Source organism: Cariama cristata, unplaced genomic scaffold, assembly GCF_000690535.1.
Source record: "Cariama cristata isolate BGI_N322 unplaced genomic scaffold, ASM69053v1 scaffold32601, whole genome shotgun sequence".
Lineage (NCBI taxonomy): Eukaryota > Metazoa > Chordata > Aves > Cariamiformes > Cariamidae > Cariama > Cariama cristata.
Window position 1 is genome coordinate 14,880 of NW_009600607.1, and position 12,106 is coordinate 26,985.

The window sequence follows — 12,106 nt, forward strand, 5'->3', positions numbered from 1 at the left end:
GCTGTGCCAGCCACGAAGCCCTCGTCCTGAAGCACAGGGAGTGGACACAGGGGGCCTTCAACTCCCAGGGAATCAAGGAGCCATTGGAGGAGAAGCGGCTGGAAAAGAAAAGGCAGATCCGAGAAATACTATAAGGCTGGGTGGGTACTCCAATGGATGATTCCTAAGCAAGGGACTGGTTTTAAGTCCTCAGCTTCCCTGGACCCAGCCCCTGCATCCAGGCGGGTGGCATAGGGAGAGCTCCGTGCGTGTTCACCCTCCGAGATGCCCACAGAACTGCAGCCCACACAGGCACCCACTGGTGACCCTGAGCGTGGCACCGACAGCCATCTGCTTGCACCGAGCAGAGGATACCAACAGCCCATCTTGACAGAGCGTGATCTGATTTGGGGGGAGCCCAAGATGCTCTCCACTTCCATGGGAAGCACACATTGCTGTGTGTTGCCAGCCCTTCCCCGACATGCCTGCTTCGGCCTGGGGACATAGTGGGGAGGAGGGAGAGCTGGGACCCGCATGAGCACAGCAGCATTCAGCAGGTGAGACAAGGTGGGCTGTAGGCACCACAAGGAGCCTAGCCAGGTCCTGCTGTTGGGAGATGCGGGGCCAAGCATCCTGAACCGCCTCATGGGTCTGGAAAGGGAGGGATGACCCTGGGACAGCCTCCTCCATCCCGCAGATTTCAGCAACCGTCAAGAGGAAACTGCTTTATCTGGGTGGTTGAGCAAGAAGTCATGGGGTAGCCCATCGCAGGGAGGATGCCAGGGCTCCACCACCACCAGCCCCCGGACAGCCCCTGGCAGGGATGGGGAGATGCAGGTGATAGTGGTTGACCTCTGGGCAGAGCTCCTCATGGTGCAGGCAGCACCCTGGGATCATAAGGCTTCTTCTTGTCCCCAACTCCCTCCATGAGGAGGAGAGGGACCCAAAGGGACAGGGGATGCTTCAGAATCAGAGCTCTTGGTGGGCAAACAGTGGGATCCCAGGCACGCCATCAGCTCCGGGAGGTCCTTCAGAGAATCAGGTCCAGGCTGTCGCTGTACTGTTTGGGGACATGGCTAGGGCAGGAGCTGTTCCCCATGACTCCCTGCTGCCCAGCAGCATTTCTAGGGGTGTCAATGATGCTGCTGTCACTCACACCATCCCCATGCCCCATGCAGAGTGCCCTGGGGGCCTGTGCTGCCAGGGTGTTCCCTGGCCAGGCAGGGCAAGAGCGACTGCTCCCCAGGAGCCGCAGCACCAGGAGAGATCCTGATCAGAGACACGAGCAGGCTCCAACCCCAGCAGCCATCCCTTGTGCACCAGTCAGAAAACACCTGGGAGATGCCCTGGCCAAGTCCCTGGCAGGCAGGAGGGCCCTGGGAAGAGCCCCAGCTGCTGGCATCTGCAGGGAGAGTGTCCCCATCACCCTACCCAGCATCCCAACCCTGCCTGGGGCTGCCTGGCAGCGAGCACATGCCCACCGGGCGCCGCCACTGCCCTGTGAGGGTCCCCGCTCTAGCAGGCGGCATGGGTGGGCCGGGGAGCTGCCTACCTGCTGCCTCACGGCGTGGGCTCCGTCGGTCTCGGCACAGGCCCACAGGCACCGCGCGTGTCGGTCTAACACCACGGTTTGAAAGTGTTCAGGAAGCTGCTTATCAAAGGAGCTGCTGCCTCTGCCGCTTCCTCTCCCTCCTTCTCCCCCACCCTGCCTGCCGCCCACACACATACCGGCCACATCGCTGCAGCTCAGCTCTTCTGGGCCGCCTGCAGCCCCAGCCCAGCTCCCCACCAGCGAACCCCCATTCTGCGCCTGCGGGCACAGCTCTACCTCCCCCATAATCCTAGGGTGCCTCCATGGGCATCTCCAGCAAGCCCAGTGGGGTGTACTTGGTGCCCTCTGCGACTGGCCACGGCCAGTGCCAGTGCCAGCCTGTGGGTCATGGAGGGACAGGCGAGACCCGGCCATGGGGCTGGGACCACTGGCAGGAGGGATGAGGTGGGATCCTTCACGTGGTGAGGTGGTGCTGCTCTGGGGACACCAGATCCCATCTGCCCAACAGGGAGACAGGACGAGTCCTCCCATTCCTCCCGCCCTCACCATATCCCCTTGCCCGGGCTGTGAACCAGCTGTTACCCATCCTGCTGCAGGGCGAGCCAGGGCTCTGTGTCTCGCACCCTCAATGCCCAGCCATGCACAGTATGGTCCTCGTGCCACCCCACCATCCCCCTAACCCATGTCCCTGTGTCTGCCACCGACCACCACTCTGCACCTGAGATCATCCCTGGGCACCTCAGGGGAAGATGTGCAGGCTCCCCCTCCCCTAGCAGGGCAAGGAAGAGGATGTATTTAGGGAGGAAGGTCCCTGGAGGGTCTGGCTCAGGTAGGACAGGTCTGCCCTTTGGGCACTGCACATCCTTCCTGCAGATGCCCACTGCTGGCTGACGCAGCCCTGCTGCTCTTCCTGTTTGTTATTGCCTGGGCTCTGCGCAGAGACACTGCACGCTTCCTTCCTCTTCTGCCCCCACCCCGTGCTTTGCAGTGGCTCCTGCTACATCCCCACCAGCCACCGTGGACCCCACATCCCAAATGCCTTCTCCCCGCAGGCCACTGCACTGGTTTCTTCTTGCTGCTCCTGGGAGGCCCCAACCCTGGGCCACCTCCAGCCCAGCTCATTGCGGTGACCAGGGCCATCCCTGGGATGTGCGGTGCTGACACTGCTGGTCACTGAGCTGGAGAGGTGCGTGTCTGTGCATGCCTGTGTGTTTGCAGGAACATGTGTGCAAGGGGGTACCAGAACAACATCTTCAGTGGTGGTCCATGAGAGACCCTGTCAGTGCCACGTTTTACCCAAGAGTCAGGAGTTGAGAGGGCCCAAGCTCCAGAGCAAAGTGCTGGGCTTGGCCAGCAGCAGAGCAACCTTATCCTGGAAACAAGGGCCACCAGCATCTGTGTCTTACAGGCAGATCACAGGATGTCACAGCCTCTGCAGACCTGGACTGGACTCTACATCAGGCCTGAGGATGAACTGAGGAATTGCTCCCGGTTCTATGTGGGATGAAAGAACTTGGCTGTAAGGGCCTAGAGACAGCCGCACCAAAACCAAACAAGACCCAGCACTGCCCTTCCCTCCCAACCTCCATCTTCTGACTGAGAAGTCTTCCTAAGATGAGCAGCAGTGCAGTACTTAACAAGGTGGCTGGATAAACTTGCCCTCAGTAGGGACCAGAGTAAACAAAGAGGGCTCTTTCCTGAAGTATCATCCTGTCAGACAATGCAGAAGCTTCCTTCCTCAGCAAGGCTGAGGCTGGGACTGTATCTGTGTATCTGTGTAGTGGGCACCCCTCCCATCTGGGTGGCTTTGAGCTCAAGGGGTCCCTGAAGATGCAGCCAAGATGCAAACCTCTGGGCCCTCCCTTCCTGCCTTTAGCTGGCCCGACCCTGCACAAACCTGCTGTCTCCTCCCTGCCCTATTCCTCTGGCACTGGGACAAACAAGCGACAAGCTCAGCATGGCATCGGGGCAAATACCACGGAGCCATCAGCACGCATGAGTCATTGGGCATGTGTCGGTGACATCCGTGTGCCCACACTCACTCCCAACCTGCCCGACTGCCAGGCACCTGTGATAGGGAGGACAGAGACAGCTCGACCCCCACAGACCTTGTAGGGCCCAGGGAACATCCACAAAACCTAGCAGCACCCAAAAGTGCAGAGAAATGGGGCTCCGATCCCCAGAGCTGGGCTGTCCAGAGGCTCTCGCTGTACACAAGAGGCACCACAGGCACGTCCTGCTCCTCTGCGTGGAGCACAGGGAGCAGGAGACCAGAGGGCAGCACTGGCCTTTGGGAGCTGGATTTTGGCCCTTTTTCCCCAAAGGAAATGGGAAGCTTCCACTAAATTATGATTTCATCAAGGAAGCAAACTCAAGCTGCAAATGTGATGTGGAAAAAAATTTTTTATAGAGGCCAAGAGCTCCCTGTGTGCTGTCCGTTTTAGTGATCTGTGGCCCAGTGTGATTTATGAGATCCGATGGCCGTTTCAAAGGATTTAGGACCCCCTCAGCAGTAAGTCCTTTCCTCCTCCTCCTGCTAGGTTCTGCCTTGGTCATGAAACCATCCTGAGAGCTGCAGAGAAGGATGCAGATGCACTCCCGTTGTAAAATGACCTTGTGTGGCTGCCCTGGGACCTGGTCACTCCTGTGCCTCAGAGCGACCATGCACGGGGGACAAGGAAGAAACAGATACTGAGATGCAGCATATCCTCTGCCTCTGGAGCAACACAACATCAAGGTACTCATGCTAAGGGAAGTATCCCAGAAAACCCTGCAAGACTTTCCCTCTGCTGCTCATGGACCTCCCCATGCCACTGGTTTGACTCTACCAGCCATACATGTACCTGTGCTGGCTGGGACCAAGAAGGACACCCAGGACAGAGCCCCTGGGAACCACACCTGACCCCCCTTTGGTTTTTCCTTATTCAGAAAGCACTGGTACAGACTGAAGGGACTGTCCTGGCCATGAAGACTCATCCAGGATGGAGGGAATGGAGGCGGGAAGCAGAGATGTGGTGCAGGGATGTGCCATGGCCCAGGCTCCCAGGGACAGAAAAATCTGCACTGCTGAGACCTCCTGACCCCTACACATCTCTGATGGTGCACAATTGGGATCCAGTTTACTCCCACCCAGCCAGCATGGCTCCTGTTCCTCCCCTCTGCTGAAGCACCAGCAGGCTGAGAGATGACAATGGAGGCCACAGCCCAGTGGAGACCCAGAGCATGAAAGACAAGGTGCTGGTGGAACATGAGGCACAAGCTGGTGGAGATAGACTGGACGTGAGGGAGAGCAGGAGCAAATGGAGCAGGAACACACCGCTTGACTTTTCAGCTCTCAGTGCCACTCCTGCACTCGTTGCACCGACCCACGCGGCTGCTGCCCACCCGGGAATGGCACGTGCACCTCTGCCTGCCTACCCGCAGGAGCACACAGGCAGGACGCAGACCCACACGTGCAGAGCGAACATCCCTGTTTACTCATTGGTGTCCACCCGTGCAGGCGATGGGCATGCAAATACCTTGCTGGCCTCTGCACAGAAGTGAAGTCCCAGAGGTGCACACACACACACACACACACACGTTTTTGTGCACACCACCTCTGCTCCCCAACTAGGAAAACGATGTTGCCCCCCTGCTCCTCCTGAGGGACACAGGCTGGGTCCACAGAGGACTGCAGCAGTGAGCAAAAAGCCAGGAGCTGCTCTGGCCAGCGGTACAAGGCAAGGGGCCCTGCATTGCTGTTCAACCATGCTTGTCCCAGGTTGCACCATCAGCTCTGCACTGGGTGCATCAGGCTGGCCCAGGGTGCAGAGCACAGGGGAGCTACCAGGTCCTACAAGAAGCGACTGCTGGGGCTGTGGAGGACCTGCAGTAGGGCCTGGCTTTGAGGAAAGAGGGTATCCAGGCTGGGGACAGACCCCCACCCAGGGGTGGTTTGGTGTCAGGACAGGACCAGGACTGCAGAGCAGCCACCTCCATCTCAGGAAGGCCCCACAGGGCAAAGCCCAGAAGGGGATGGGAGGAAGCAGCACTGAAGCAAATGGCTCTGAGGTGGATCCCATAGGGCCACAGCTGTGCCCCTTACCATCTTCCCTCCATCCCCTGGTGGGGCAGGAGGGGTCAGGGCCCAGAACAGGAACGTCCCTTGTCCCCAGCATTCCTCTCTGCTCTGGCCTTGGTGAAAGCAGGGTGTGAGTGCCTGTATCCCTCAAGGGTGGCCTTCACCCTCATGCTCTTACAGTCCACGTGGAGAGCAGGACTGTTACACAGAGAATAGTGTTGCTGCTCCAGGACCCCTCCCTGCCTTGCTGCAGAAGCCCCAGCCTTCTCTTGCTCCTGGAGGTATCCTCCTCGCACAGCAACTCCAATGCCCAGCATGGCGAGCAGGGTGGGCGAGTGTGGCATTTGTGTTTTGGGAGGTGATGATGATGCCCAGAGTGGTGCTAGGACAGCAGAGGATTGGTGATGGAGGGCAGACATGGAGGGAAGGGTCACAGCTGTTACCACATCAGCTGTTTACCCTGGTCCAACCAGAGGTGCCCAGAGATGTGCCAGGCATGGGATCTTGTGTGTCCCCTGTCTGTGGACACCTGTGCAATAGGGTCATAAGTTGGGATATAGGGTCTGGAGAGGTCTGTGACAGAGCCTCAAGGCTCTTGAAGGGGCTGTATGGCTGTGATTTTATTTTCAGCAAGCCCAGCAGGACATGGGGACCCTACGGAGCTGGTGCTTCAGGGAGGGAGATGTGGATTTAACCCTGATTGCTACTTGCTGGTCGTTCACTTGCGTTTTACAACTCCATTTCCCTGGGGTCATCTTGCCCCCCAAGCACCCTCTGGCCATACCCTCGTAGTCCCCTTGTGCAAAGAGCAGCTCCCAGCTTCAGACTGGCACATGCTCTTCTCACTAAAGCCCAGCCAGTCCTGTGCCCATCTCTGCCCTCCAGCCTCCCAGGCATAAGCCTCCACTCCCAGCCACCCTGCCCTGATCCACACACCCCAGGACCTCTCCTCACCCTCTCCAAATAGCGGTGTAGCCCCAAAGTCACTTGAGTGCAGACAGGCACCGAACTAGCACCCAAAACGCAGATGCTGCCCTGCGATCTCACTCCCCTGGGATTGCCTACTGCACCATGGCCTTGTCTCGCTGGGCCTCCTTCACCTTTGGGTCCAGCACTCAGAAAGAGCTGGTCTTGCTCCCGCTGACACGACTGGGAGCTCAGGATGTCCTGAAGGGTTTTGGAAATTAGCCCATCTCCTTCGCTGCCTGAACATCGCTCATGGGCTTGAAGGTGAAGCAGCTGCCTCGGGATTAAGCAGACTCTGTTAAAACTGGCTGATCAGCTCCCGGCAGACGTGAGAAGGACCATGCAATTAGCCCAAGCATCCCGCAGAGCTGGTTGCGGGGGATGCGAACAGCCCTGTTACGGCATAGTATCGGGGGGCTCTGCGTCACATGCCCGCTGGCCTGGGGACAGCCAGGACCCGGGAGCTGAGTGAAGCACCTCTGCAGATTGCTTTTCCCGGAGAACAACGTCTTGCTACTCCAGCTTCCTCCGTGTAAGCACATTCCCAAGGACAGCCCCAACAGTCGGTGCTGCAGCAGGCAAACATCTGCCACGCACAGCCTGTGCTGGGGGGGCTGTGGGGAGCTCAACACCCGCAGAGCAGGAGTGCACGTGAGCCCGGACCCTTGGGCATCCCGCTAGGATGGAGCTGATCCTGGAGAGGGAGAGCTGGAGGGAGAGGACGTGTGACCTTCCTCCCCGTTGGCAGTGATGGTCTGCGCAGAGATTTCTCCTGCTGCTGCCCGGCTCTGGCTGGGAGCTGTTAAGCAATTGCTGTTTCATTTTTTCAAGGCATCCGCCACTGATCTTTGCAGCCCTCGCACTCCTGCCTTCTCCTCCAGGAGAACCGAAAGGATGGTTTGTCACCTGGATTTCTTGCTTAACTGTTTTTCTTCTTTGAGTGACTGCTGGGCAGAACCACTTTTGGTTTCTGGAATTAGATATTCTCCCACAACTCCTGCAAACAAGCTGAGCTTTCCTCCAACTTTCCAAACAGAAAAGCAGAGGCAAAGCAGGTAAACCACCAGCCCCACCTGTGTGGGGCTAGCAACAGTGCAGAGTTGGTTCTGCTGTGGACTAAAGAGTCTAACTGGACTAAAGTTGGCACAGGAACAGCTCCCCTGGGAAAGGCGTTCTTCTAGCGTGGAGGTGCTTTATATCAGCAAGGTTTCTTTCTCTCCTCATGTGGGAAAATCTCTCCCCATTCATTTTAGCTTTATGCATGGAGGATTGCTCCTAAGTCGAGTGGTGAGGGTAGAGGGGATCTAAGCCCTCCTGTGAGGCTAGATCTCCCAGGTGCTGAGACTTTGACTCTCTATCCAACAAATGCCAGAGGAGAAACCGCAGAGGCACACCAAGAGCCATGGGACTACTTGGCCACCTGGGACACAATGCTGCACTGCGAGGGGACACAGCACCAGCACCAGTGGCAGCGTCTTGCTCATCCACGTGTTGCTTGGGCTTGTCCTGCACCTTCTTGGCTGCCTCTGAGAACTGTGCTTTTAGAAAGGCTGCCTGGTGCCTCAGTTTCCCCTGGGGAGCTGTCTGCCTTACATAGGAAGCCTGGCGGGGTGGCAGCAAACAGTGGCTTGCCCCAGGCCGAGAGACACACACGTGTCTTCTCAGGAGGCTCTAGACCACAGCACCCACTTACAAGACACTGCGAGGTGTGTGGGCAGGGAGAAGGTTCCTAGGAACAAGAATCCCCCCAGCTACTCTCCATCACCGGAGCATACAGGACAAAGCAGCTCACTATGAAAAAGGCAGAAAAAGATCTGAAAATCCCAAAGACTTATTGTGTCGTTCATATCCTAGGTCCCTTGGCACACTGTACCCTGGAGCAGCAGGGACCTCGGCACCCAGTGGCAAGGACTGAGCCTCGCTGCCTGCCCCAGCAAAGCTCAGTTGGGTTTGTTTTGCACCGCCCTGCTGTCTGCAGCCCCCAGGTTGTTTTCTCGTCGGGGCACCGAGCGTGGTGACCTCTAACTGGGTGCAGGGGCCATTATCAATAACAGGAAACGAACTTGTCAGGAGGGGCAGGAGGGAGAGAGAGACCCAGAAAGAAAGGAAGCGGTTAGAAAGTAGTCACTTCCATTTTTGATGCGAGAGAGCCTGCGCCCACGCGCTGCTGGGCTTGGGGGAAGTGGTGCTGGCTTTCCGCAGACTTATCTGGTCTGGGATCGGCAGTGAGTTTTTCACGAAGAGTGCACAGATCCTTTCCTAGCCCATGATAACAGCTAGAAAGAAGATAGTAAACCGGGGGTGGTTAAAAATAACCAGCTCTCAGCCAACGTCCGGTGAAGAAATAGGTGCAGTGAGTCAAACAGATGTTGAGTTTGCCACTTCACGGGGGCTAAGTTTCTTAACCTCACTAAAAACAGCCCATGCCTGTGATGCTGACGGTACCATCTGGCCCCAGCACAGGATGGACCTGTGGATGCAGCCACCTGGGGCCAAAGGGCCTTGCTGCTGCATGGTGCAGGCCAGGGAGGATGTGCCAGCAGCTTTTGCGTGGAGTCTTGGAGGTGGGCATGAGCTGGGGTTGTCTGAAAAACCAGTGGTACAAGGCGAAACCAACCCAAGAGCCTGGCTCCTCCAGTTCCCAGCTGCTGGCGTGTTGGCTGCTGCTACTGGACTGGAGGCATCTTTTCTCCGTGCGGATACTTGCATAACTCACCCTGGTGGACTCTTCCTCTTTTGTTGGGCAAACTGTAGAGCTGAGGCCTGTCATGTCTTTTACCGAAAGCCACGCTTTCCATGCTGTTTTCCTGCATTCTAGTAAAGTATCTGTTTAAGGTGCGAGAGCCCACAGAAAAGCCTTGCTGCCCTCTGCAAATGTGAACCCCCTGCCACATCCCCATCATACAGCACCCTGCAAGGTTCCCCTTGGGCACAGAGAAAGATTCAGCTTCCTCAACCTGAATCCCACCAAGACAATCCTGTCTTAGCACAGCAGGGCATGTCCTACAGACAGGACACGCACTCGGGCAGCCAGGATCATGTGAGATACATTGCATGTGCACATGAGACAAATTCTATCAATTCAAGTCCTCCATCCTGTAGTTTGGCACTAGGCTGCCAGCACCCACGCCTGGCTGATGGTGCACTAAAACACGTTGATCTGCTTCCAAAGGAAGTTTCTTGAGTTGTGGTGCATCTTGCAAGAGCCGGAGCCCCGGGACAGCCATGGCAGGTCCCATCTCTCCAACCGGAGGAAGGACTCACCATGGATGGACCAAGGCAGCCAGAGGGCAGCAATGCAGAGACGATGGGGATCTGTATGGTGTGGCTCCTCCAGCACGCAGCCAGCTGCCCGCACAGGCCTGTCCGCTCTCGAAAGCTGTTTTGGATAGTGCTTTCGAACCCCAGAAAATCAGGAAGCTGCCACGTTGGGCCGTGCATTGCTCCTGCTGAGCAATGCCTCCTGAGTCGCCTTGGTCTTGCTGCAGCTGCGCGATCATAAGTCCGAGCCACAGGAGCTCACAGAACACGAGGTCTGTTTTATCCCAGCTCCAGGTATCAGAAATAGTCCTGTCGGCTCACTGTGGCGAAGCCATGGTGCTGGAAGCCACAAATGCCCCAGATCTGGAGAAAAAGCTAAGAAACTGCAAGATTTTTAGGGTTTTTTTCCTTCTGCTGTTGGGGCCAAGGAGAGTCCCCAGGTGCCCTGGGGCAGGGGACACCTTTCCTGCCAGCAAGTGCAGGTAGCGGAGGATGGAGCCGTGGGGCTTTCAGCACTGGAACATAAATCAAAGCAGCAGCTGGTGGCAGCAGAGCCCTTGGTGCAGCACAGGCGTCAGGCTTTTTGCCCATGAAAGCCTCCCCTTGCCAGCTCTAGATGAGCTGCAGCAGCAGACAGCACACCTCTCCATCACCCAGGGCTGCCAAACACCCTTCCCCTGCTCCTGCCCAGCGTGGGCATGGGGTCAAGCCATGGCGCTGGCATCAGGGCAGTGTTTGCAGTAACCCTAAGTAAGGCACTGGGTCTGCCACCGCATGGGAGAGCAGCAGGTCACGGCCGTGGTGCCTGGTGGGCAGGTCACTGCACAGTGCTACAGCTTCTGATCCACCCACCCATCCTTCTCCCCCCATACCTCACCTCTGCTTTCTGGGCGGTGTCACACCCTATTAACAAGGGCTGCTGGACTGTGTGTGCAACTTTGGGAAAGGGTGGGCCCTGCTATAATGCAGAGGCTACACGTGGTGCTGGGGCCCAGGTCTGTGGTACCAGGATAGGGCAGGAGGGATCCATCCTGCTGGTAGAGTGGGGGAGAGGATGGGGAAGCACTGGTGAACACCCATGGGGCTGTGCAGAGGGCTGCAAAGGCAGTGAGCTCTGCTCTCAGCTGGGCCAGGTCACCCCCACCCTGCCATGCCACCAGCCAGCCTGGCACCATGACACCGCAGCAGATCATGTCCTGCTTGGTGAGCATCACCCCTGCCAGGGAGCATCTCCACCTCCGCTCACAGCCCCCCAAGCAACTCTGCCCTTTTTCTGTGGGTCTCCTCAGCCTCTCTCCAGACATGAGAGTCACCAGCTAGGCTTTGGGGTCACCTCACTTTGGGGAGCCGGAGTCCAGCTGGGGGGGCCCTGCAGAGCTCAGATGTGCCCTGCAGGCACGTGCTGGGCAGGGGCCCTGCTGCCTGCTCCTGCTGGGGAGGAGATGCTGTGTGTTGGGCTACATTCTGCAGCGCTGGCTGGGTCTGGGCCCACGGGTGCTGACAAGAGCCCCCTGCGTCTGCCTATTTCTCCATTCCTGCAGGGGCCTGGTTTATGTTTCTGTCAGGATCAGGGATGGCTGAGGGTGTAAGGATCCAGGATGGACCCTGAGGAGGTCCAGATGGATCCTGTCGTCCCCGAGGAGCCAGGACTGATTCAAGCAGTGACAACCGCCCTGTGTGTCAGCATGCTCTCTGCCTGCCTCTTCTCTATAGGTCAGACAGTCCCCAGGGACTGACACTTACGGGCTGACTTTCAGGGCTGACACTCTGCCAACAGCCTCTTTTCAATAATACTCAGCAAAGGAGGGGAAAGATGATGTTTGTCAACTGAGAAAATACCTGTGTTTCCCTGGAGACCTGGTGGGATAGTCCCACCACCTCTGCTCCTGGTACCATCCAGGACAGAGGGGAGGTCAGTGACAGGCAGGGGAAGAAGCGGGAGGAGCTGGGCAGGGGTCTTTGGGCTGGGGCAGAGGAGTGGCAACGGGTGCTGGGTGGGCAGCACCACCAGGCAGGGTGACCTTACCTGTGTGCATAGCTGCAGACAGGCTCTGGGGGAGAAAGGATGGACCCGAGAATGGAATGACACTGAAATTGTACAGGGCTCTGCTCAGGACCCCAACACACAGTTGGGGTTCAGGGCCTGGTCTGGGAGGAGCAAGAGTGATGGAGGTGGAGACACTCATTGCACACTCCTGGGAAATATAGCGGTGGTGTGCCACGGGTCATCCTGCCCCATCCCCTGCCCCCATGCACCGCAGCACCGAGTCATTCCTCCTCACAGCAGA